The following is a 27441-nucleotide window of genomic DNA, read 5'->3' on the forward strand; positions in this document are numbered from 1 at the left end:
AGGACCCATAAGGAAAGTCACAAAGGCAGAGTAAGCATCAAAGGCAGCAGGTTTGATAATACCCAATGCAAAACTTGCTCAGCTTTTACTCTAAGTGAACCGTGATGATGACTCCAGAGCAGCTTTGTTAACGCAGAAATTACAAACAAATCAAGAACCCACACTCTCCAAGCCATAAACTTCCCATCTCCTTGCAGGCTGTCCCTCTGATTCATCACCAGTATTTCTGCTTACCTGTCTTCTGACAGCTTTATCACACACTCTGCTCTTTTAAACACACAAGTGATATAATTCATATTTTACAATAGCATCAATTTGTATTGGTTTCCTCCTCCTCTTGTCAAAATCCATCGTTTAAATATAAAAAGGTCTGTACATCAACAGGCTTTGTTCTGACCCCAGCATTACCCCAGGTGCCCACATGATGAAGTATCACGACAGTGCCAGGAAGAACCCAGGCTCTGGTTATATAAAAACGTTACTGTATTGCAAGCAAGTTCTGCTTGCTGTCAGATCAAGGCATAAAGGAAAGAAGCAGACTTACCTGCTGGCAGAGAATGTCTTGAAATTTCTGTAACAATAAAGAAATGCATTTAGAAGGAAAAACAGCTCTAAAACCAGGTTAGCCTAATCACTTTTCTACAAGGCTGCATTTGCTGAATAAAGCACATTACCTGAGGCAATTTGCTAACTGATAGGTATGTCACGTGTAAATTAACACCGGTTAACTTGTCTCATTCTGTTTATTATCAAGATTAAGTTTTTGCCCACCTAACTGAAGGGTAAAGATTACAGCACTAATGAGGGCAGTTATTACAGCAGTGCAAACATACAAATTCAAGTCGAAGAGATTTCACTATCACCTCTACAGTTCCAGAGTTAAGTGTCAGGGTTGTCAGCCTCTGCATACAAAGATGTTATTGTTTTTTATCTTTATGCTTAACCCTTGAGAGAGAAGACCAAGTTTGGAACACAAGAAGCAATGCTAGAAGAGGTGGATCTCTATCACAGAGAGGCACAACATAGCTGCTGAACATTTTTGTAATAAGTAACAAGGATGCCTTCAGCAGCAATTGACTTCACAAAAACCACTGCCTGAGAGTCTAAATAGATCATATCAGAAAACTTACACCCTCAAGAAGAATAAACATGAGTGTAAACACAACAGATCATCATGTCCATTCTATTCCTTCTGCCTGATTTTCATACACCTGTCAACTCAGTACATGGGAACCTAACTGGGATGGAAGGTGCCAATCAGGCTTCAAAAAGGAAGCTGAAATGCACACAGAATGAGACCACAGAAGTTAGAAGTTAATGAGGTCAAGGACTGGGGATTAACATCAGAGTTAATGAAACCTGAAATTAATACAAATAGGGGCAAAAAAAAAGTAGTAGAATGAATAATATAACCGAACAGAGCCTAAGAAAAAGGGTCCGCGTAGTTCCGTGCTTAAAAGGGGACAACAAGACTGAGTAATGAACCCCTGTATTGGGTATAAAAGCCATGCAGAAACTGAACTTTATCCACAGATGCAGCAACTGGGATGAATGGTAAGATTATCAGAGCAGGTGGTCACTGTTCTGACACTTACTGGGGAAAAATAACAAGGCTTAATTCTAACCCTGCTCTCAACTTCAACTTTCATTCTCTGAGAAAATAAAGAACCAAAGTTAAAATACTTACAGTGCAAACTAAAAACAGCAAGAGGACACCCAAAAGAGCAGAGGAAACATCACATGCTACATTCTGGCAGAACACAGCATGCTGCATTTCAAAGATGCTCAACGTGCCGCCTACTTATGAACAAAACTAGCTTATGTGGTAAGGAATGCCTTCAGACAGGAGAAACCCTGTCAGGAAGGAGCTCTGTTGTGTGCTGGAAGGAGAAGTCCCAAGCTGCCTCGCGCAAAAGCGTCTGCATAGAGTGCATGTTGGTGTACCCTGAGCAGAGCTTTCTTCTGGCAGGAGACATGTTCAAGCTACCGTTAAATTGCAACATTAAATTAATCCACAGATGTGTTGCATCTTGCAACCTTCTACACATAGATTTGATCCTCTTCCCACACATATTTCAAGAAATCAGACTGAATTCCTGCTCGTCCCTACAGAGGATGAACCACCCTAGGGTGCTAGAGTGAAAAACTAGAATCACAGAATGGCCTGGGTTGAAAAGGACCACAATGATCATCCAGTTTCAACCCCCTGCTATCTGCAGGGTCGCCAACCACCAGACCAGGCTGCCCAGAGCCACATCCAGCCTGGCCTTGAATGCCTCCAGGGATGGGGCACCCACAGCCTCCTTGGGCAACCTGTTCCAGTGTGTCACCACCCTCTGAGTGAAAAACTTCCTCCTAATATCTGACCTAAACCTCCCCTGTCTCAGTTTAAGACCATTCTCCCTCGTCCTATCACTGTCCACCCTTGTAGACAGAATCAAACTGCAGATTTCATTCACTGCTTGGATTTCAAACCTTATTTCATTTTAATTTTTCTACAGTGATGGGAGCAATCTCTAAATTCCTCTAAAAAAAAGAAAACACCAAAATTTTGATATACTATGAAAAACTAAAAGCTGCATTAACATTTCCTTCGATCCCAAGGACCACAGTGGGACAAAGCCAAAGGAACCTACAAGATCAGCACTGTTACTATAATTAAGTCAACAACTGTAATGATTTAGTACTTCCACGTTATGCTGCAAAATAACTCTGTAAGTCCATTAACTGGAGAGATGATGCACCTCTGGGAGGAGTATGCCTCCTGCAAATGCACATTCCTCTAATACAACCAAGTACAAGAGGCTGTTTTCCAAGATTAGTTGACACATGCGAGTTAAAAACAGTTGGAGAAAAACTGAAAACCTGAAGGCCACATCAGTCAACTGAAAATTGCATAAATGCACTTAACAAGGTATTTGCATCATATTTTTCAAGTATCTCCATTAAGTATTACCATTAAGTCCACTATAGGCTAATGCATCTTAACTCTGGAAAACACCAATTACTACAAAAATATTAACTCATAGTAGCATAAAATGAAAAGCAGATACTATCACAAATACAAACAAAAGTACCAGTTCTATAGGGTTTTTCGTGTCTGTTTGTACATTTAACACAACATTAAGTGAGTATTTGTTATGTCATGTATTTTTACTAGTCACAGAGCCCCACATTTTGGAGGTTAGCTTCATGACCCTTCCTACCTTTGGGTCTATCCTACCTCTCCAGTGCATTTTCACCTTCGCTGACTTGAAACTTTTTAAGCTTGTTCTCCAAGTATGGTTTTTCATTCAACATCTAACACTGAAAGCAGATTAGTGGCTTCTGGCAACATCTTAAATACTTCATTCACTGAGAAGTAAACTGAGACCACGCATTTAGCTAGCTATTAATTTCACACTGCTTTTACACACTTGCAGACTTTGCAATGCAATGTGGTTTTAAATACCCTTTTTTAGTCTCTGGTCTCCCAGCTTTCCCCCATTTCTCACTCAGCGTAGCAGAGCTCACGCAGCCACATTTAGCACTTCCAAAAGTGCAAGGCCGTCTCTGCAGCACTCCCAAAACACAACACAGCCGCACACACCAATGCTGCCAGGACAGTCCCTCTGCTGCAGTACAGCTCACAAGAGCGTGAGCATTTTGGGACACCTCCTGCTGGGAACATGAGCAAACAAACTTTGCACGTTGCCAGGAAAGGTAAAATAGTCCAAGTAAAGCTGGTTTTAATCCTAGTCAGACAGCAGGACGATGACGTAGATGGCCTCAAGAGGTCACTTTCAATCAGTGCTTCCTTCACAGTATACACAGATGACCAAAATAGAACAGGAAAGAAGCTGTAACAATGTAGAGGTACAACAGAACAAGTTCATTACCCAAAAGTCTTGCTAAGCAAATGAGTTACCTACATGAAGCCACTGAGAAGCAGAAAGGAATTGACTGAAAGAAGGAATACTGTGATTACTTCCATACGCACTGAGATCACAGCATATTCACAGCAGGAATGGCCCCATAAGGATCACTGAGCCCAGCTCAATGGTTTGGGGCAGTGCACTCCTCATGCAGGCTTTGCAGATGCAATCCAAACAGCCTTCTCTATGATATCCAGCACACCAAGACACTCATCTTCCATTAAAATTGAAACTATTTTTATGAAACTATGCATTTATGCATTGCAGACTTTCCTCAAATGTTTTCCTGGAAATGGAGCCACAACTTCACATTCTTCATTCCAAGAGTAACATCTAATCACTGAAAGCAGGGATATTTTGTGAGCCCTGTGTTCTTACCTCACAGTAAGATGAGAGCACGGCTCCGTGGCTGAGGACAGAGGCTCACTGCTTACCCAGGCTGCAGCACTGATCTCCTTCCAGAGCTGTGGTAAGGAGCTGACCACATGAAATTTCATCCTGCCTTACTGCAGCAGCAACCGACTCCAACCTAGCAGAGCCCCCTTGAAATCAGTTCAGATATTCAGTTCAGGAACTGATCTCTCATTCCAGCAAAGAATAAAGGCTTGCAGCACAAGGAGCCTCAGACCACAAGCTCTGAGAAGATGAGAAGACGAGAAGACGTGATTTTCCTATTTATCTACCAGTAGCCAATTCATTTAGGAATACAAGCTTTTAGCTTTCGTGGGAATAAGCCTGCACAAAGTTGCCTCAGAGGCTACCTTCCTGCTATGAGAGGATAGATGCTCCTTACTCTTTAATGAAGCTGAGATAGAACTGTCTCTCCTTTCCGCCCAGGAGCAAACAATTAGGCTGAAAACTCACCCTTAAAATAAATTTAGTAAATTATTCTTTGTAAATTGACTTTTGCTGGGAAGCTCAAGAATTTCTCCACAATCGATCCAGCAAAGACCTTGGAGCTCCCATTAATTCATTCTGACAGCATTCTCTCTAAGGAAAAGCCATTAAATACCATTTATAATATGATGAAATTTCCATGCAAGATCTACAGTTACCACTGGTTCATTTCTCTCTATATATATAAATAGAGAGAGAGATATATAGATATTTTCACTTCCTTGTTAGAAGTGCATACCTTATTTCTAACCTCAACTAACCTTCTAATTCAGCATTCTGCAGAGCTGAATGTTAACAGCCCCTCATTATATCATTTCCCATTAAGGCAATTTTAGGTGAACATCACTACAATACAGACAGCCATTTCTCTAAACTTTTGGTCGCCCATATACACCTCAATTTCACTTTTTTTTCCTTTTTTTTTTTTTTTAATTTTAGTAGCTTTTGTGCTTTACAGACACCAGTGCCTGATGCAGTATTCATAAGTTAACCATGACAACACTAAAAATACCCCTTGCTTGCTTCATTTTTTCCCCTATTGACACACTTACTGCATTCGCCTTAGACGCAGTGAATATCCACCATGAACAATCAATTTGTATCTGGTGCTGTCGGTGAAATGGGAAGAGAGAGGACTACAGCACAGATCCCCCATCCACCAAACCTGCCAGCATTCTTTGTCACTTTACCAAATTCACTGTACAAACCCACACATTTTTCGTTTTCAACCCAACTTCATAGGAGATCCAGGCTGCACTGCAGACATTTATTATTTTTAAATTCTCATTTCCAACTGTGAATATCAGCAGTAAGGACTTAATGCTTTCATCTACACCTTCTGAAAAGGTTAATGAGGAAACAGCCAAGAATGAGTTGCTATCAGACCCTCCTCAAGAAGTGTGCTTGCTCTGTTCTCCCATTTTGAGATCTGTTTTACTAGTTATTAATGTCAATGCGAGCTGTTGTTTCTGAATCCCAAATACAATACAAAATTAATTATGTGTTTGCATGACAAAACAGGTCCTAAATACATTTACAGTATGATCACCATCATATCTTGCAGTGATCTTTAAATATGCAGGAGCAAAATATTCTACTATTGCAGCACAAGTGTCAGTGAAGTCGACCTGTGCTTCGGGAACACAATCAGTTTGTATTTATTTCCATAAGTGACAAAGCAGTACCTAATTAACTGTGGCACTCATCTCGCTGCCCCCAGCCTTCTGTTTATACCTGCCTTCTGCTTCCCACCCACTGTGATTCAAAAACAAAAGCAATGTTTGGTCTCCTTAGTTTACAGCATCTACAGAAGCCTTTTCAAGAGTTTCCAGTAACAATTTCCCCTCTGCTGCTGAAGGAAACACTCCACCTAACTCACTTGGCTTACAGCTGTTAAACACTAGTTACTGACTTCAGAAAACAATCCAAATTCTCATTAAGATGCCATGTAACCCACTTGCATTTTCCCTTTACCTCAATTAGAAGAGTACACACCTGAAAACTTTAGGTTCATTTACACAACATCCACAGAGTGGGAACAAGCACACCCTCAGCAAGCTCACAGGTGACATTAAACCGAGTGGTTCAGTTGATACTAGGAAAGAATGCCATCCACAGCGACCCGGACAGGCCTGGAAAGGGGCCCAGGAGAACCTCATGAGGTTTAACAAGGTCAAGTGCAAGGCCTTGCACCTGACTGATGGCAGCCCTCGCTATCAATACAAGATGCAGAATTGAAAGAGCTCAGCCCTGTCAAAAAGGACCTAAAGGTACTGGTGGATGGGAAGCTGGACATGAGCCAGCAATGTGCCCCACAGCCCAGAAGGCCAACTGTATCTTGGGGTGCGTCAAAAGAAGTGTGGCCAGCAGGGTGAGGGAGATGATCCTGCCCCTCTGCTCTGCAGTGGTGAGGCCTCACCTGGAGTACTGCATCCAGATGTGGAGTCCTCAGTAAGATGCATGGACCTGTTGGAGTGCATCAGAGGAGGGGCACAAGAGTGATCCGAAGGATGGAATACCTCCCTTGTGAGGAAGGGGGAGTTGGGGCCATTCAGCCTGGAAAAGGCTCTGGGGAGACCTGAAAGTATCTAAAGGAGGGGGCTATAAGAAAGTGCCTAAGACTCTTTAGCAGGGTCCGCAGGAAAAGGACATGAGGAAATGGTTTCAGACTAAAATAGGAGAAATTCAAACTGGATATAAGAAAAAAAAGTGTTTTACAATAAGGGTAGTGATGCACTGGCACAGGCTGCCTAGAGATGTGGTGGATGCCCCATCCCCAGAGGCATTCAAGGTCAGGCTGAACTTGGCTCTGCACAACCTGACCTAACTGTAGGTGTCCCTGCTCACTGCAGGGGAGTCAGACTAGATGGCCTTTAAAGATCCCTTCCAACTCAAATGATTCTATAGGGAATACAGAATCAATATCTGAATACCCTTTTGCCTGTAGGAAAGGTATGGATTAAAAGGCGGGAACATGGTTTCTCAGGAGTTGTTTTCTTGCATCACAGAACAGATGACAAGTCTTCAAGCCCGTAAGTACTACAAAGCTCTTGTGTGTAGGCAAATCAAATGGCATGCCAGTGGGAAGAAAATGCAAAAGGACCTCACAAAAAAGTTATCAAGAGCTAGCAGATGCACTTCAACATAGATGTGACGTTACACAACTAGGGAAAAACGTTCTGAGCAATACCTCAATCACACCACTTGCACTTTCTGCAATTCTGACTGCAGGAGGAAGTCCAACTCACTGCTGTTTTCTCTGAAATAATCAGTACCAAATGCAGTAGCCATCAATAACAACAACAAAAAAAAAGGCTATGAAACCTTGCCCGTCATTAGGAAGGGTACTGAAAACATAATGCTTAAAGATTTCACGATACAAGAAAGAAACTAAATAAATAAATGCAGCACCACTGTTCACAGTAAGAGTAGTAGGAGTTACGTGAAGAAACTACTGGAGATCAGCTCCAGCGGGATGAGAGCAGAGTGAGCTCCCTGAAGCTCCTGCTACTAAAGGTACAGAGGCAGGTAGCATCAGCAAGTTTAAGGGGATACAGAGTCCAGCAGGTCAACAGGGAGAGATGAGAAGGGCTCAGCAGGGAGACACCAGCTGGTATCTCTGATGCAATAATGGACACTGAGGGATGCAGAGCCAGATGTACATACAGTATTTAAACAGCACCTTACGTTGCTGCTGGGCCACAGTGCTGGGCTGTGGGATCATTGGTGTCACCCAGCAAGGTCTCTCATGGTCCTGTCCCATCACACCTCTGTGCTGATGTTGGACACCCACAAGCTTTATAAATGACCTCCAGGGATCTCCCTTCTACAGGAAGCACTGTTTTAATAGTAAGTTAGCTACATTATAAGAATGATCTTAGTATTTTAATGGTTCAGAGCAAAAGAAAATGTGTTGCTCTGAACAAGCCAAGGAAACTTAAATTGCTCAAGATATTTAAGGAGGGAGAACTGCATGCAAGCAATAGCTGAGGTGTACCACGAGCACCTCCAGTACTGTGACCTGTGATCATGTAATCCTGCTGGAAATAATCTGACATCTTATGAACCCAACAATTCAGGCCCTCAGGCAAGCCTTAGGGACAACAGCAGACACATTCTCTGTCCACATCGAGCTCTCCTCATTTGTACTACAGAGTGCCTCTTGAAAGCAATAGCTTTAGTGGAATGTTTTATTAAAAAAAAATACAACAAAAAAAAATATCTGTCTTGACGTTGCTTGCTGCCATTAAAGATCCCCTGTCATTTCTCATGATGGACTAGTGACATGCAGTGTTCCAACACATCACCCACATCTTCAAAAGCTGACAGGATTTTATAGTTCCTGTGCTAAAATACAAATGACTACTGTGTGCCAGGATAGCTGTTTTGTGCTGTAAGTACGACGGGAACTCTAAGCACACTGAGCATGAAGATGCTTCATAATACAAAACAGGAACAAACACTTCACAGGTGCAGAAATGAGCATCATAGACACACAAAGAACAGATAACAATCAGGACTGGAAGGATCCTCACAAGCAATTCCAACAGAGCCAGAAATCCCAGAAAAGAAGAATACAAGAGAAACCTGCTTTCTTGCTTTCCTAAGTTTAACTAGTTAAGAAAAACAGAGTTGTACTGAAACAGCATTTTATAAGTAGTTGTTTCGTTTTTAAACAAGACTTAAATTCTTAGAAAGTTGGGAGAGTCATTTCCCTGCATGTTCCACCCTTGTAAAATCATGCTGTTTCCATGGTTATGGCCCACACACGGATTCCATTGTTACAAAAGTTTTCCTTTAAGAACACCCAAAGCAAATGAAAGAAGGCTGAAGAAACAATGCAACCAACAGGAGGGAAAGGAGAAGTGAAAATTAAAGCAACTACTTCACATACAGTACCTACTTAAAATGGACTATAATGTTGTATCTGCATGCATGTGAAGGCTAACAGACTAACTTACCTCGTGCCTAGCAAAAAAGTGGTTTGCTGATGCCAATGGGATTACTGCAAGATATTCAAAGTTAATTTGACAGCAGCCACAGAAATTTTGTTCTGTACAGAAGCCTGCTCCAATACACAAGATGAAAATGATTTTAACAAGAATGCTGGTGCGTATTTAGTGTCATAGTGATACTACAGATGGAGAAAGTTCTGGCTGCAGTTAGAGCTTATTCTCAAAGCAAAACAGAACACCTCTTTACAATGAATGGGCATTTCCATAAGCATACGGCTTGGGCATTTGCAGTTGGAAGAGCCTGAAATTACTCTTCCAATAATACATAAATGCCTACGTCCTAACAACGTCTGAAATAACAGAAAAGAGGGCAGCATGTTCAGCATGCTAGACAAATTTCCAATAATCTTAGCAACACAGGCATAAGGAAGGCTCCTTTAACACAATCCTGCTGTTTCGGTACCTCTTAGCATTTCTTACCATGAACACAGACTGCAAAGCTTCAGACTACTTCACTGCACCGTGTTATGCATCCAAACAACGCGTGCCTCCTTCTATGATTCATATATACACGTGTTTTTATATATAGGTACTTATTTGTTTAATTATTATTAATAATGAAAATTCTCCAAAGCCTGGGTCACAAGGAACCTCTTCAAGCTTCAGGAACCATCTCAGATGAATAAATACATTATTTGTCAGAGATGAAGCTAACTAATGTGGTAATGAGAATAAACAAAACATTTTTCCCACTGATACTCAAACATACATAATTAAGCAAAAAAGAAACACATCTATCTATGCATCTTAAATAGGAATTTAGGTGCAACAGAAATTCAACAAATCAGGAAAAGGAAAGAGTAGGTTGAACTATACTCTATGCATTCATTTAAAACACAAAAGCATTATTTTTTTGCTATACTTATTGATAACTGCATTTGTGATCTGTTTGTTCCTCTCTCCCTGCACAAAGCAGGTGTTTGGGAAAGCTCTTTTCCCTGGCTTCAGCTCTGCTTTGTCACCTTCTAAAGAGTTCTTCAAGATGGAAAAGAAATGGAGGACAAATTAAGACAGCAAAAAAGATGACAAGTGAGGTAGGGAGGAACTACATGCAGGAAAAGCGCTGGAAGAAAATACACATACAGCAGGACAAAGAAACCAATGGATGGCTGACGAAAGCTAGATTAAGGAGAAAAAAAGAGGGTGGTGAAAGAACAAGGCTGCAGACAGCAGAATTTCAGTGCACAACATGAGACAGGCTTTTTTCCCCTAATTGGTTCTGTCATGTAGCCGTCGGAGAGCGACTCGCCAAAGACGCTGTCGTTGTGTCAAAGGAAAACCCCCAACATGTCTGTTCTCAGCACGAGCTTGATCAAACAGGAGCCTTAGTGGGCCTGACGGAACACACCATGTGGCACCTTCCCCATTCCGTCTGCAGCGACTTCCAAGCGCAGCCATTACTTGCATCAGTGAAGTGAGCAAGGCAGTTTATTTCTAACATAGCAGCATTTCAAGTCGCACACACCATGAATGGATTCTCATATCCACAAGCCCACTGAAAAAAAGAAACCTTTGGTTTAGCATCATTAAGATGCTATCAGTTCTGAAATGCAATTTAAGATAGTATTCCTCCCCTTAATCTGCCGCTTTATTTAATCAATTTAAATGCATGGTTAAAAACTTAATTTGACAAAATTGAATGCATTATTTCTCTGCCTCTGGCACAGAAGATATTAAGACCACCAGAAATACTTGCAGAAAGATTCGAGACTCATTCCATCTTGGGTGGTAGATAAACATCAGTTATGCTATGAGCTCTGTATTCTGTAGACTCAGTATCTGGTCTACAAAAGCTGTGGGTTTATTAGTTAACACTTTAATTACCACCTCAGCAGCTAACTCAAGGTGGCCTTCTACACAAGCCTCCTATACAGCAATATTTCATGTCAAGCTGCATAGAAATAGTTTACACAACACAGACTCCAGACATTATGAAGATAGAGTAGGGACAGCAAATAACTCCAACGTCCTTTCTCTGTCCTTGTTTAGGACTGGAACCCACACAGGTTGATAAATGCATACATCAGGACTGAATGAGCTTGACCCAAGCCATACAATTGCCAAGGTTGGCAAAGACCTCTAAGATGATCTAGTTCGACTGTCAAGTGCTTGTCTCAGCTGAGTTTACTTACAATCCTACCTAAAAAAATCATCAAAAGGTTTCATTTCAGCTAATTAGCTTATCCATAAAAATAGTGAAAGGCAAAATGGTAGCTGCCACAGAACATATGGAGATCCACAAAAAACGATAACAAAGCTGGAAGTCGCAGGAGATGCCTACCATGCAGCTCTGCTGGTGAGGCTTGAGCAGGTTCTCCAAAAAATAGCTCCCCTCATCCCAGCACCGAGGCTGCAGCATGACAGTACTGCCTGCAGCACAAAGTGAACACCTCTGCCTTCAGCACTGCCAAAGCCCTTCTCCTCACAAATCATTAACACGCCAACCCAAAGGACATCAATGGGAGAAGGAATCCTGATTGAGTATAGTTCACAAAGGGTGCATTTCTTCCTTCACTGAACATCATTGTATTCCTTAAACAATTCTGACTTAGCTTCTAGTGAGAGCTACTGAAGTATTGAAGAATATTACAGATCTGTTTAAAGTTGATTTTAAGTTGATTTTAAGTCTACCATCATTTTCTATCAAACAATTTCATAATCTCTGGTGTCATTAAGAAATGTTTTTATGGAATAAAATATATCTAGTACTCAAAACATTCAATCTAAAATCCTAATTACGTAAGGAGACTTGGACTAACTGCGTAGATGCTGGTCACAGTGTACCATGTTTTCTGTACAAAGACAACTTAAGACCACAAAGAAGCGTACAGAAGAAGAAAGCTTTCTCCTGAGAACTGAATGGGACAAGGTAAAATCATCTCCAATTTCCCTATCTACCACAACAGAAGTGCACACCTCCCAAACAAGAGTAAACTACTCCAGGAGTATTCCCTAAACAGCTCTTCCTCTCTTCCATGCCCAGTGAATGAACAGAAAAGACAGCAAGAAAGCTATCCAGATTTCTCTGCTCCTTACTCAGATTCATCAGTCAACTGCCACAAATCTCACAGTGGCAAAAATGAAGAATTAAACTTGGTCACAGCGATTAGGAAGAACAGAACTGACAGCTATTTCACACACTTTTACCCTCAGCAACACCATAAGAAAAAGTGGGGGTTTATTGCATCATCATCTAATTTTCAAATCGTTGCATATGAGAAATAGAATTTATATAGAAGACATTGTAAGATACCTCCTGTCCACAAGAAGTGGAGGGTACATATGCAGTATTTATTAAAAATTAGAATTCAGGAAATACTGAAGGAACACTGAGTACATCAAGATCATTGCTCCTCACCCCTCCTTCTCTGACATCCGTGGAGATGTTAGCTTAAAAATCATTCTCAAGAAAGTCACCGCAGTTCAAGCTTCAGACATAAACGAGAAAGAAAATGGTTTAAGGTGCAAATCATTAACCTCAATTAATTTCCCAGTAATATTTAAAAAAGACCCATTTTCAGTGTAAACTGTTTCAAGCTAGTCAGTTTCTGAGCAAACATGAATTTGCCAAAATATGCTAAACTGCTCTGGCATAGGGCCACCCAGTTACTGCATGAAGAGAATGGTATTTCAGGAACTTCAGATGCATACACCTGCTGCTGATGTGCAGAAGAGATATAACTAAAGAACTACAGAGCATCCTTATTCTGCTGTCAGCTCAGGTAGAGTTAATATTTCATCATTCTGTAAATTAAGCATTTTTGACAGTACAAAGCAATTGCAAGCTGCAAACACTAACAATGTGTCACTGAACTTTAGCTGAAATAATTTCTACTTGGTCTGCTGAAGCAGATAAGAAAAAAAGAGAAGTTTTTAATAATAGGACATTGAAAGCTAGAACAAACCAGAGGCAGCTTAGAACAAAAGCATTATTCTGTCTAAATGGCAGGGCTGTTAACTCTGCTGCCAAACGAATGCAGGTTAAGGACAGTCCATCTACCTCCTTTCTCCCAGAACCTGAGCCACAGAGCAGTGACACAAGTCGGAAGACCAGAATTACATTATGACACCTCCACAGAGGACCAATTCTCCATTCAGCAGTCCCACGCCTCGAGCTGGTGCTGCTTGAAGCCTGCAGTCCTAAGAATTTCTCTGAAAATGGTTCTAAAAGCAGCAGCTCCAGAAATCAATTAATTCCTCCCCCTATCCCACTGAGCACATCACGTGGATGTGCCTGGAGTGGCTCAGGTGAGTGCCAACATCTAGCTATTCCCATTCCAGTAAGTCCCATTCCATTACCTTTTTTTTTTAATAGCACTGCATCCAACAGCTGTCAAGACAATTCATTTTTTTATTATTTTTTTTTTTTTAAGTGGAAAAAAAGGAACATCTAAAAAAAAAAAAAACCCTTCAAATGTAAAAAGCATGTCAGTGAATGGCACAGCATGGTGCTTGATAGGATACCACAACAGCTTCCAACACAATTTTACCTACTAAAAATTATTAAATCATAACTGTAGTGTGATGAAAATTAAGAGAAAATGTTCTGAATAGTTTAATAAAGCTTCTTCAGTTTGGAGAAGAGAAGGATTCAGTGAGACCTTACTGCAGTCTTCAGTACAAGTAAAAAGCATCTCTCCATCTTTTGGAGATGCAGTAATAGAATGAGGGAGAACAGCTTCAAGCTGGAAGAAGGGAGATTTAGATTAGTTATAAGGAAAAAAAAAATCTTCATTCACTGGATGGTGAGGCACTGGAACAAGATGTCCAGAGAAGTTGTGGATGCTCCATTCCTGGGGGCATTCAAAGCCAGGCCTTTGAGATCCCTCCCACTCCAAATCCTTCCATGATTCTATAAGTAATATCAGAGTTTTCCAGCTGGCTCCAAGTTTCAGAAGTACCCATATGGCATCACCCACACCTGCATACTTAAGGGCCAGATACCAGCCTGAAATCAGCAGCACTACTCAGCTGTGTTTTGGAGCTTCTGCCATGGTGCTGAACTTGCTAAGAACCAGTTAATGCTCAAAACCTATATGGAAGAAGGTAGCACAGAGCAGGTATACAGCATAAGCCTGATTATTTAGGCTACTTAACAGTGTATTTTATATGCAAATGTATATTCTATATACACAGAATGAACCATGTGGAGCTCAGAATTGGAGTGCATCCTCCATATGGATCCCTTCCAACTTGGGATAATGGTGATGGTGATTCGGTGATTCTCAAAAAAATTCCTGATGGTGAACAGAGGAGAAATGCAATGTCAGGGGTGGTGCAGATCTTGATTTTTTATTTTGTATAGTTTCAATTTGTCCTAATGAGTTTCTGCATACAGATGGATGCCACCTGGTCCATCCTCTTACACAAGAAAAGTCTTATCCCAACAGTGAACGTTCACAATCTACAAGCTTAAATTCAGAAAACACAATATCAAAACAATAAGAAAAGTACCAAGAACAACCCTCAGCTTTTTCCAACAGGCTTTTCTAACAAATGCATCTTCATACCTACCTTATAGACAATAAGCATTGTCAACAGCCTCAGTAATTACATACAAGTCTAAAATCCAAAGTCTACAAAATAGTTAGAAGCTATTCAAAAAATATCAAGTGCATTTTTGAGGCGACGCACGCAGCAGAGAGTTACTGTGATTCACTGAGAGCCCTCTTTCCAAAGCACTAAGATAAACACAAGAATACCTTTTATCTATCTGACCTGCATCCAGAAACTATTTCTGAAAAGTTTAAAGAACATTATCTTGTTTGGCTTTTCAAGTCAATACTAAGAACAAGATTCCAGCTCTCCCATCTCTTTTCCAAAGTACAAAAACACCAAGCCAGACTAAGAAACTAATAACTTTATCTCTGTTGCATTTAGGCTTCCAAAATTTATACTCTGCAGGACTTCACTACCTATTTTCCTCTCCAGCCTTCATCTCAAAGCCTAAAACTACATCCATTCAAAATGCAGATGTGTTGCTTCTGCAGTTGTAGGTACAACAGGTTCTGCCACAAAATGGTTTCCATGTTTTGTGTTCCTTCTACATACATCATTAATGGACACCTTGTCTCCTTACTCATCACTGGTCAGGTTGGTAGAGGCACTGCATCTGATGCCCTAAGGCCAGAAAACCCCATTCTACCTGCTGAAGAGCTTAGACAACCTTGCTGTGTTATGTTGACCTTCATCAGCCCAAGTCACAGACAAACATCCAGGCCACATGTGGCTCTTTTCAACTGCTGACCTCACCAGCCACCCACCACCACAGAGCTCATGGTGGATTTCAGAATGTTGTGTTATGACCAAGACCTGATGGACCTCCACCCAACACTCTCCAAAGGTATGCAAGTGATTCAAATGAAAGGTGAGCAATCATAACTATGATTAGGTACAAAACAAGGACACGTATCAAAATACAAGTAATACAAGATTAAAGTCATTCACGTTGTCTCATACAACAGCCAAAACCTATTGTTTTTAAGGGATAGAATCTCATTAAAATATACATGACAAATGACAATTTTCTCATTCACATGTATTGGAGGAGAGGGGAAACTAAGCACAAATCTACACTGGGAACATTCCTACACTGGACTGGTTAAGAGCTAAATATTTAAATCTGTGACAGAAAACCACTGAGAACTGAGGTCTGACTTTTTGAGTTTTTTGAAAAGCAGAACCCCATGAAATGGGCAGAGTGAAAGGTTAGTGTGGAGCTTCCATGTCTTTCCCATGCAAGTAACAGTACTGTCACATTAGAAAGCTGGTTAACAGTAACTTATTTCTTATTCCTTTTTTTCCTCTTCATATTTACACCTAGCCTTTCAACAACTAATGTGCACTGCAAACAAGCTAGTCTCACATCAGTAGAGTTGGTTTAACATGGGAACCACATATATAAAACACACGGCAGTAATGCAGATGTCTGGCTTTCTGAACCACCACTGCATATTACAGTACGGAATTTAAGATTAATTATCCATAATTCAGAAATGCTTTTCATTTAGAAACACCAACGTGTAAAATCAATACTTAATTTATAGTCAGTGTAGGAGAGTTAAGAATGTACAAAATTAATTTAGACACTGAGAGCTCTCAAGCAAATCTGAACACGTCCTCGCTTCAATACATGTTTTAGGCAACCTTAATAAGAAGTAATGGTAAGAATTACCATGATTTCAAGAACAGATTGCATATGACTTCATCAGACCAGCAATAAATAAAATACGGATGCTGCAGAGATCAAAACCACGATGATTCAAAATCAGATTTACTAAAGTCTTCCACTGCTGTCATTTTACTGAGAAAAAAATTTAAGTTCTACACCCAAAAGTAACAATCTTTTGTTCAGATTCCAGAGTCTTCCGTAACTTTCATGAGAGCTGAGGCAAAGATTTGGGCCCATCCTGTAAACTCCTTCTGAAGCGTCCTTCAATTCCCACGAATTTCCTCCTGAAAAGTTATTTTGAAGGGGAAGAAAAGTTCACCTGGATGTAACACATTAGTGTTACAACTCACCAAAATAACATAGAAATTTTCTCCTAACAATTTTAAAAGTTCAGAAGCAAGTTTAATTATTAAATATAATTTCTTTAAAAAAAAACAAAACAGGTGAGGAACTAGAAGGGATGATGTAGTTGTGTACTTTATAACAGATGAGAATTCCAGTTCACTGAACCTTCCCCTCCCCTCCTCTCCTTAACAGTTCTTCACTTTGCCCACTGTCCAATCATAGAATGGCTTGGGTTGGAAGGGAACTCAAGGATCATCAAGCTCCAGCCCCTAAGAATCAGGGGACACAAAATTTGCAAAGCATTAGATTCTCAAAACATAACTCCAGTATCTGCGCTGTTTCAGCTACTTCTTCAATCTATTGTGCTCCACTGAATGTAGCTACCACAGATTTTCTTTGCCAGAGAATACCTTCAAGTGGGAGTTTTAGAAAAGCAAAACCAGTATCTTCTGATCCAAATTACTCATGTTGCTGGAACACAGTTATGGCAGCAGCATTCTATGCAGGTTTGTCTGCTGTAATCACTATGGATATGGATACCATCAGCACATTGAGCAATGTACCTTACTGGTTTTGTGATGCCCTTCTTTCATCTTTCCAGAAGGAGAGCGGTGTTTATTTTATGCTTCCAAGGTAAAGCACCAGTTATCAAAAGTGACGTCAAAAATATGAATTCCCTGTACTATGATCAGGATTCTGTCATTTTTCTGTCTCTGAGACTCTGGATTTAGCATCAAGCCCTCTTCCTTAAAGAAGTAGAACAGTAACTGGTACAAACTCTCCCACCATATACACATACATTTCCACATTACAAATAATTTAAGCAACTCTTCCAGTTATCTTTGGTTTGGTCTCTCTTCCAACCTTATTAACAGGAAACCTCCGAACTGAAGCCGAGATCACTTCCATTCCACTGCCCCCAGACATCCAAATCTTCACTGACTACTTATACACATACAAGGCCTCTGGGAGAAAGCAGGCCTCTTAGTAAAGCAAGCCTCCCCCAAAAATACTCTGGTCACTCTGTTTAAAAACATCATCTTTTAGGGTCACATTTGTTTAATACTTAGCACAGAGCCAGAAGCACGAGGACTCGGGCTGGATACAAACAGATCCTGTGCTCAGGAACGAGCTGCCTGGAGAAGCAGAACATAAAACTGGGAATGGTTCAAAGCAGAGCACATACGAGCTTCTGGCCATGAAAGGGCACAAATCCACTCTGACTGGCAGAACCACAGGCATGCAAACCTGCAAAATGAAAAGCTTCTCTGTCAAATTTTATTCTCGTATACAGATTGGTATTCAGCTGATAGGATAAAAAGACTGATTTACTATACTGCTCTCATCAACCAAGGATCAGGTTGCAATTAGAAACAGATGAGTCCTTGACAGAGATTTGCTTCTTACTTATCATATAGGTCGTAAGTCATATAGGTCAAGACTTGTTTTAGCAGAAATTATTCCTCAGAAAGACCTTAACCCCAATGAATCAACATATTTACTTCCTTTCTCAAACTCTGTTTTTAACGTATTAAATAATTAACACACAGCCTCTAACACCACACAAAAAGGAGGTGCAAATTCAGATCCTGTTTGCTTTCCAAAGACAAAAGTTACTATGCAGAGGTTTGTAGGGTACACTCTTCACCATAATAAGAGTCCAACTCTAATTCATATGAAGATGATTTATAAGAGTCAGCGTACATTAAAGGCAGATGGGTACAACTTGAATTGTTCTGCTTAAAATAACTATGATACAATACCATTCAGACTCCCAGTAATGTTGCTATTGACAAAACAACATCAGGAGACTACTAGAAAGTGAAGTCAAAATACATGAAGCGTTAGTATGACCAGAAAAAGCCCACCATCACTTTTAGACATTTATCTTGCAGAGATCAAAGAGAGTAAACTGAAAAGAAAAATCCCCATGGCCACAGCTATTCTAATTTCTTTGGACCTTGACACCTACTGAGACTCTGCCAGGCTTTTATCATCCTATCCTGAAAGTTAAACCGACCGGTCTGATCCTGAAAGAGGGAAACGATGACACTAGCACCTGCTCATAATAAACACAAATATAATCTAGAACACCAAACCTGGAGTCCTGCTGACAACCATGGCTTTTTCAGTGCCCTTTTCCTTTCCACATGCCTAATACTATTATACTAAAATAAGAAATGACCTTTTTATTTTAAATAGGAATCTCAGTTAGCGATCGCACCTTTCACAATACAGCTGTGAGCTGCTGCAGTACAGCTTTCACACATGCTGAAGAGCAGCAATTTAGTGGTGCCTACTGAGCCTAAGCTTTGTTAGCTGAACCCCTTTAGAGTGCTCTTTCCCACAGGGGTATCTAGTTTAATGCAATCAAGGTACAGTTACAGACTGTTACTCGCCTCCTCGTGCCCTCTCATAGTCCCTAATAAAGAAACAATGCCCAAGCTGCATTTATCTAGAATCTCACCTAGGGAATTTGAGTTGCCCACTCTGTATCTTGTCATAGAAGCAAGGTCTCTTTCACAGCTCCCAGGGAGAAGGAAACTAAGGAATCCACATGACTTCTGACAGTCACCTATTCTATACATGAGCCAGCGGTATGTTTGACCAGCACACAAAATAATAAAAAGCAATTCCTGCTACTGTAAATAGATTTCACGAAATTAATTCAAGCACGTGAAAACACAGCACCATTTCCATAAAATTGTGGACAACACTTCTGCTCCAAACTGCCCCAAAACTCCACTGTGTAGTTGGAACGTTTTAAATGGAAGTAGTTGACAGCACAAACACAGTAAGCAGAAGAAAGCTTTTTGTAAATATAGGCTGCTCAGCTACACGATTAGCAAGCAAACCCAAAGCACTTTTCAAAACAGCTAGAAGCTAAAGAATGATGACACATGGGGAAGAATTATGAAACAAAGTTCCAAACAACAGAGAGAACAAGCAAGACAAGTTATCTATAGTTATCTGGACGTATCGAGTTGTCTGGACATAAAGGTTAGGCTGATTTCAAACTATTTCAACATGCTGTTCACTCTTATCTGTTATTGTGTCTTCTAGGCAGATGAGAAGGAAAGAAGCATTAGAACAACCAGTACAACTTTATCATACGATTTTCCATCAGTTTTACACCAAGGCAGGAGTAGCCAAACACACACATGCAAAATGCAATCACTGGCAAGACAATTCCAGGATTTTGTGATTGTCAGTATGGTTTTGTGTCCACTGGTTTTCTCCTCCTTATATTTAGCAGGCGAAGCCTGTAGCATGAGGGCACTCATTATCGCTCAAGTACAACTCAAGATAACAAAATCAGTAACAAAAGTCATTAGAAAAGATAACAGGAAGGTTTACAAGTAAAAACAGGAATTTTCAAGCCTTAGAAATACTATGGTATGGTTTGAATTTTGGTCTTCTTGATGCTCTGCAGAAATCCTCTTCAAGCATTCGGTTTACAAGAATCCAGTTAACACACATCAACATGCACTCAAAGGCTGATTCTGAGCTGATCTTTTTTACGAGGGTGGAGAGAGATAGGACAAGGGGGAATGGTTTTAAACTGAGACAGGAGAGGTTTAGGTTAGATATTAGGAGGAAGTTTTTCACTCAGAGGGTGCTGACGCATTGGAACAGGTTGCCCAAGGAGGCTGTGGGTGCCCCATCCCTGGAGGCATTCAAGGCCAGGCTGGATGTGGCTCTGGGCAGCCTGGTCTGGTGGTTGGCAACCCTGCACATAGCAGGGGGTTGGAACTGGATGATCATTGTGGTCCTTTTCAACCCAGGCCATTCTGTGATTCTCTGACCTACTACGTGCCCAAAACTCAGATATTCTGGAATGTAAAGCACACCACTGTCATGGTCATTGGGGGTTTTTTTGTATAAGACTGGGCTGAGGGAAGAAATCGGAATTTCAGCAGCTTTCCTTGACCAGTGTTACAGAGCCTTGTGCACTTCCTGCAGCAAGTAACAGGCATTACAGCTTCTAATCCATTAAGCAAAACATGACCAAGGCCAATTACACCTTACTAGCCAGGTAAGTGAAGTGTTCTCACAGCAAACTTGACTGCAAATATAACTCTGCAGCCGTAAGAGCAGTATGTCTATTTTTAGAGAAGCGAAAAATACAGCAGGAGGGTGGAGCAGAACAACCATAAGGAACCAGAAGTATTTGCCTTTTAAAACATCGAAGGTGGATGCAACCCACGTTATTACAAGTACAAATAAGAGCCTATCACCATAACAGCTAAGCACCACAGTCATCACTCTGGAAAACATGTGCAGGCACGCTGCACTTGAGATACTCTTCCTGATTTGAGTAGGTCAATACCCTGATTCCAACAGGTACGTACTTGCAGGGCTGGGATGGTGAGAAAATTGATTGCCCCAAGCCATGAAGAATCGTTTTCTATATGAGTAGGTCTCAGCATTTCTGAGCTGAAATGGGTGTTTAGCCAAGTCAGAAATCTGCAATTCTCAAATTAAAGCAGTCCGGAAATTTTAACAGCAGCATTACATGGTTAGAATACAATTCTACAGATCCATCTAAACTGCACTGCAAAGGAATACAACCTATAGGTTCACAAGCATTACTTACTGCTTTATACTTCCCTACTTACAGTTACCAGAAGGGCTAGCAGTAAAACAACTGATTTATTTTGGTGCACAGAAACCTCCTAGCACCTCCAGATGGAAGGTACAAACCTCTGCTTCACTCTGCCTCCTTTACATATTCCCAGACAACCCAGACAGGCTGCATTAAACTCCACTGAGGGTTGAGACAACTAAGGAGAAAGTACTTAAATTTATTTCCTCCCAGCCCACTTATTTCTATGTAAAAAAAAAAAACAATTGCTCTGGGGGCAACCTCATGAACAACAGCTATCCTGAGCAAAGGCCAGAACAGAGAGCTCAGGAAGGCATTAAGCATCACATGGCACAGACTGCGTTTGTTTAACTCAAGTTCATTGCTTTTAAAACCGTGCATAATGAATGCTGTGGTGACATCTGCCAATACAGATACAGCACAGCAGGAACCCAGCCAGAGAGAAGAGCACATTCTGCACTGAACTGCCCATGAACTCACTCACTTGTGAGCCCAGCCTGCCTGGAAGAGTTTAAAGTTACCATAAGCTTGGTGGAAAAATAAATGTCCAATGCCTTGGAAGTCCAGAAGAATAAACCAGATACAAATCCAACAAAATCCCACTTCCAGAAGCCAGGAGGAGCTATAAGCACACCAGTGCTAATGGCTTGAAGCAAACACTTCTTACTTTAAGAAATAAGAATTCTAATTCATTGATCTGACAGTTTTTGAATGAGTAACGTGTTTAATACAGCAAGTCTGCTTGTCAGATACTGGTTTAATTCCATTCAAATTAAAAATAAAACCAGGATGTTGCAAAGCATTCAGTATCACCAGTAGGGACATAATTAGGAGAACAGGGGGTTTTTTTGGGTAAAGCTTCATGGTGGAAGTGCAAGCACCACCTACTGCCCACGGTGTCCCTCTTTACACACCAACATATGCCCATGCCATTACCTACAGTCATAAAGCTCAATGGTTGCTCACAGTCCCACCTTATTCTGCATCTGTTAATAAATAAATACTCAGCATCAGGGAGAAGACAAAGAATACTTTATGAACTGAAGCAATCAGTGTCATCTACGCATTCAGGGTTGCTGGATGATGTTAACAGAGCGATTTAGTTAAGCTCTGCACAATCAACCATGTGTTTCTCTTTCATGGACACATGCCTTGATACCCTGGGGGTTAAACAGAGAACTGCCAAGTACTTTCAGGTGCTATTCAAATTAGTGAGAGGTTTGCTTCGAATGCAAATGTTTTAAGTGCTACTACAACAAGAAAATGGCTTGTGTGAGTAGAGGTCTGAAATGTAATCATTTGATCCTAAATTCTGCCATTTATCCACTACAGATACAAATATTAATGTAAGGTAAGAGGCCAAAGCAGACACTATCTGCAAACTCAACAGGAAAAATCCATTCTGCAACAGAAAGGCTCGAAGAGCGCAGTGAATAGAGAAATGTTTTCGGTACCCAATGAGGTTCTGGTTTTGTGGAACAAGACACGTGATTGTGTAATGAAAAGACCATCACAGTACACATAAGAGCTCAAATCCTGGCAATTTGAATATATAATTTACAATAATGGTCTCTTAGCACAGCAAGAGACTCAGCACATATTTTTTTTTTCTTCCCTCCATTTCCACTGGAACTGTCATTCTGGTATTTGCATACGTAATATCAATCAGAGTAAGCAGCACTAATCTTTTCCTCCTAACAAATCCCCAGCCAAAAAATAACCCACATTTCAACATTAACCTGACAAATTGGAAGTTCCTGCAATTCGCACTTAATGTATTTTGCTGTTTCTTTTTACTTTGCCCCTTTTATTTCAAAACCTTGTTATTCACAGGGCTGCTTTTCCATACTGTCTTATCTGGGAAGGCACTGCAAGTTATTTACCTAACAAACCCATCAATACTCCGTTGTCGTGCTTCTACCAGGATATGACTCACTTCTGCCTTTTACAAACTATGTATTCCAAAGACCAAACAAACTCAGCTCACAAAACATACAAGTGTGCTTTTTGCCTATGACTTCACCAGCAGTAGCTGCTCTTTTTAAAAGGTCAAACTAAAAGAGGAAATGTAAAAAACCTGAAACCACAGGTTTCATTTGTAGGCCTTTATATAAAGAACTGCAGAAGGGATGCCCTGTTCTAACCCTCCTCCTCTTTACTTTGCCTAGTTACCATACAGCAATATTCCTTGTTAAAAAAGCCAAAATACCACCTCTGTTATTCCATCTGAAATGGAATTCAATGTAACATGTAAGGCAACAAATTTTGGTCTTAACTGATAAAAATAGCAGTAATTACGCTTTTTGTTCTAACAGAAGTACTTCAGATTTCTCCAGTTCAGCTGACAAAACCAAAGACAACCATTTTTTAAGGCATTCAATTCATTCCTTGGAGTGGTCAAAGTTTTATTCTCCCCAAGGATTTCCATCTACTACTTGTTCAACAAGCACCCCAAACCAGAAAAAGGGAATAAATGAATCAGAAAGTAGAAGCAATTACTATAAAACTGAAAATTTAAGAAAGGCCAACATCCAGACCATGCATAGAATAAGAAATTATGCCAAAAAGACACCTGGCCCTACAAACGTAGGCAGTCATGAGGCATTAAGTGATCCTTTGTTGACTCCTGAAGGAGAAAATATGGACAGATCCCATCAAGCTTTTCATTTCAGTGCACCAAAGCTAAAGTACAACATAACAGGCTGAAATCCCACTGGGGATCTAGTCCTTGCACAACACAAGCAGTCACATCTGCTGTTACCAAGCTTACTACAATCCAGGCAAGGAGAATATTAACCTAAAGCAGGTGATACACAAGTTTTCAGGTTTCTCCATACCAGCAAGCTACATGCAGAAGTACTATTGAAGAGGCAAGAGATTCATTCTGTTACAGGTTAAAGCCAATGCCTAGAGAAGAATATCACGTAATACATGCTCACAAACCAGCCACCACTAACAGTGTAGGAGGAAAGCAAGCTAAGTCAGAACAATAAAATAAAAATGGATCCCTCAAATTCTTCTAGGTACACTCAAGTGCATTCCAAACATCCATACACAGAATATAAGTGGGCATCAGCAAACAAAACCATTCACTCTGGGAGAGAAAATTCCCAAGGAATCACAAAACAACCAAAATCAGTCCCGTAATACAAAGAATGCTGTGATTACCCAACCTCTCTACTCTTGCACGCAGCTTAAGGTCAGGCCCCCCTACAGCAAAAGCCTTGCCTAAGGCAAACTGCATGTACAAGAAGAACTCGAAAGACAGAAAACCACTAACATTTTGCTCCAAAGCCAGGATGGCAGTCTGGTCAGCAAGTTTCCAGCTCTGTCATTTTGGTAGGTGAGAAGACACCTTTTAAGTTCCTCTTGTGCACAAAATAAATACATCATCAGTACGGGCTGTTCTACTTAGAACAGAATCCAGTAAGGAAGGGAAAATATCACTACCTACCTTAAGTAGACCTTCCAGCTCTCAGCAGTAAGTGTTTGATGTAAGATGAAACATGAAATCTGAAATGAACATTCAAAACAGATCAGATTATTCTCTTACAGTAGTCAAATATCCAAAGTAAATAAAATACAAACAACTGATATCCACTATATGAAGATTAGAATCTTTCAATGGAATGAATGACAACAGATACGCGCCAGTTTACAAGGCATCAGCTAAAAGACCCCAGAAAAGCAGAAGTAGAAGCCAGGGGGCTTACATATGAACTGAAAACAGACACTTCAAAGCAAGCTGCTGTCAGTTTTGCAGGTCTTGTGAGCACGAATTTAAAAATTTCTCTTTTATGGTTTCGAGGGGCAGGGAAGCCTTAAAGGATTCTGAAATGAACTTTTGATGTAGCTTCCACTGAATGGCAAGAGCAGTTCAAAGAACGCTGAAAATCCTGATGAGTGATCAAAAACATTAGCAGCAGCCAGGCCTAGAATTAAAAAGAGTGCTGCCCTTAAAAAAAAAAAAATTAAAAAAAAAAAAAAAACACAGAAAAAAACAAAGAAACACCAGAAAACAAGTGTGTCTATCAGGAACCAGTGAAAAGCATTTATTTCCTCAGGGTATGTGCATCACAGGACATTCAAGTCAGTGTAACAAATGCATACACATATAGCTCAGAATGCACATGTAAGACTGTCCAAAAACAGGTTTGCATTTGTTTGTTTCTCCCTTAAAGGAACTGGCCAAATTGAAAAGACACAGAGTTGAGTAAACTAGCAAAAGAGCAAAAAAAAAAACCTGTTTGTTTTTCAGTTTTTTTGCCTTTTGAACATAGGGTCATTAGCTGCTTCTCCCACACACAAAGGCCACTAGAAGATTTCCATGAGAACTGAATTTGATGAGGTTAACTCATGCCAAAAAACAGCAATACCAAAAGGACCTGTGCCAAGTAGCTTAGTTTTGTTCAGGTAAGAATAAAAACAACCAGAATGAACTCTCTTTTAGTACTGACCTATGCTGTAACAAGGGGGAATGGTTTTAAACTGAGACAGGGGAGGTTTAGGTCAGATATTAGGAGGAAGTTTTTCACACAGAAGGTGGTGACACACTGGAACAGGTTGCCCAAGGAGGCTGTGGATGCCCCATCCCTGGAGGCATTCAAGGCCAGGCTGGATGTGGCTCTGGGCAGCCTGGTCTGGTGGTTGGCGACCCTGCACATAGCAGGGGGTTGGAACTGGATGATCACTGTGGTCCTTTTCAACCCAGGCCATTCCAGATCCTACAATAAATAGAAAACTGAAGCACTTGCAAATTCTACAATGAACAGACGCAAAAATGTAGATGTCTGAATGTAAGTGAAGCAATGGAACACAATACATACTGCCTTCTCCTTACACCCTTCATACATTAGCAGCACACAGAAATTGTTTTGCAGAACTCAGGCTGAATTTTAACCTTACATTACACAGCTGTTGTGTAATGTTAAAAGTTAACTTAGTAACTTCCCTATGGGAATAAGAAGTACGACCAGATTGGTGCATGCGTATCACAGCATAATGCCCACATGCAGGAGAGCAAAGTACATCAAATACATCTCAGATTTCCTCTGTTTCTAACGCATAACTTTGCCACATTAAAAACCATCCCGATCTGCTGAGAGGGTCCCAGCAGCCAGCTGACCTATCATCTCTATCAGCCTGAGCAGCAAATGACAGCTTCCCCCAGAACACTGCAGGGGAATCAGTCGTTATCTGGGACAACGTGTGAGAACACAACGATTAACACAATGGGAATGACATCATGGCAAGCTTTTACATCCTTTATGAAAAGGGCAATTCCTCAAGAGACTGCTTGGCAGATTGAGAAATCCACGCGGTTATTGATTTATTTAAAGAAACACTTTCTTTGATATGGCAAAAGCTACTTTTAGCTTCGAAGGCTGATAGAAATGACCTTCCAACACTCAGGGAAATTACGTCAGTGGTACCCTTAAAGCATGTGTTAAAATAATAGCAAGTTACAGCTGTGGGAGCTCCTCGTGCATAACAAAAATGCTCCAAACAAATACCAGAGAAATATTATGTTAATTGTTCAGACATCAATAACGCAAACACCTACAAGCAGAATAGATTTTCCACCACTTACCCTACTGATTTTCTGTATAACTACCCATGTATGTAAAATTCAGCACACAAACACTGCACCGATTTGATGTCGTAGAGCATCCCTAGAACACAGATAAAAAGCCCTTTGCTTTACCACTGCGAAGAGCATGAGACAGGCAGAGATGATCCCAACACAGGATTATTTCATCTCTCCTACACTGAGAGCAATTCCCAAGCACATCCCCCACGATCTGTCTTCATGGTGCATCTTCCTACTGCTTACTGGTTGACCTTGGGACACAAGAGGTGGTAACAAGTCTTCTGTGCTCAATTCAGCTTTGACCAGCTGCAACCCTATGCAAGAACACATCAATTAGCCTCATTATGATTGGGATAAGCACTGAAAATTTCTAAACTGGTCATAAGAAGATTTAATACACAAAA

The 27441-nt window shown here is 40.6% G+C and overlaps 1 protein-coding gene across 4 annotated transcripts in view; it reads right to left on the reverse strand.

The window, feature by feature from the left end:
• The window catches only part of PTK2 (protein tyrosine kinase 2), a 193617-nt gene that overhangs the window by 153860 nt on the left and 12316 nt on the right, over positions 1–27441 (reverse strand). For 2 of the 4 annotated variants that reach the window (XM_042868920.1, XM_042868921.1), the window contains exons 2-3: positions 24902–24960; positions 545–571 (exon numbers count right to left, since the gene is read on the reverse strand). The gene's annotated coding sequence lies outside the window, so the exon portion shown is untranslated. Of the gene's footprint in view, positions 1–544; positions 572–24727; positions 24745–24901; positions 24961–27441 lie in introns of those variants that run through there. The other 2 variants (XM_042868922.1, XM_042868923.1) reach the window with 2 other exon arrangements.

Source organism: Lagopus leucura, unplaced genomic scaffold, assembly GCF_019238085.1.
Source record: "Lagopus leucura isolate 7727_CA_CO unplaced genomic scaffold, USGS_WTPT01 Super-Scaffold_100002, whole genome shotgun sequence".
NCBI classification, from domain to species: domain Eukaryota; kingdom Metazoa; phylum Chordata; class Aves; order Galliformes; family Phasianidae; genus Lagopus; species Lagopus leucura.